Source organism: Penaeus monodon, chromosome 22 (genome assembly GCF_015228065.2).
Source record: "Penaeus monodon isolate SGIC_2016 chromosome 22, NSTDA_Pmon_1, whole genome shotgun sequence".
NCBI classification, from domain to species: Eukaryota; Metazoa; Arthropoda; class Malacostraca; order Decapoda; family Penaeidae; genus Penaeus; species Penaeus monodon.
The window spans coordinates 7,761,898-7,762,553 of NC_051407.1; positions in this window are offsets into that span (position 1 = coordinate 7,761,898).

Consider the following 656-nt stretch of genomic DNA (forward strand, 5'->3'; position numbering starts at 1 on the left):
TACAGGTCGACTGGTCGAGTTTTTTAATGTTTAAGGACGAAGATATCTATTTTCAATATATGTGGATCCGGATATTTGAGCCAAAATTTAGTGCCACAGATACATGATTTTTTAGATACTGAGAGAAGAGTAAAATATATCATTAGTACATTTTAAAAATTAAGAAAACAAGGATATATTAATGAAATAATAATACTATTTCAATTTGCTTTATTGTGCACTTCATTTTACCATTTATTTATTTACTTGGTTTTATAAATCTTAGAACTACAGCGTACATAACCCAATTACAAAATGATAAGTGTTTCATAAATTATGGCCGGTTTCGTTTTGCTATCTCACCATTTCCATATTCTGTACATTTTCATTATTTCATATCTCTCTTTGTTAGTTTACGAAACCTTATTAGGTAATTATAGAATGACGTTACCTCATTTATTGCACACATATATGCAGTATACTGCCGCGATTAATGTGAATGTCTGAATATTAAATAGTGTCCCAGGATACATAAAAAAGGATTTCCTTATTCTTTGACAGATACAGAGTCAAAGTGTTCAGTATACTTAGCATCTGTATCCATGGTTGCGAATGGTATGTGGATATTTTAATATGCGGATTTTCAAAATGATGAGGATCATCAGATCATTTATGTA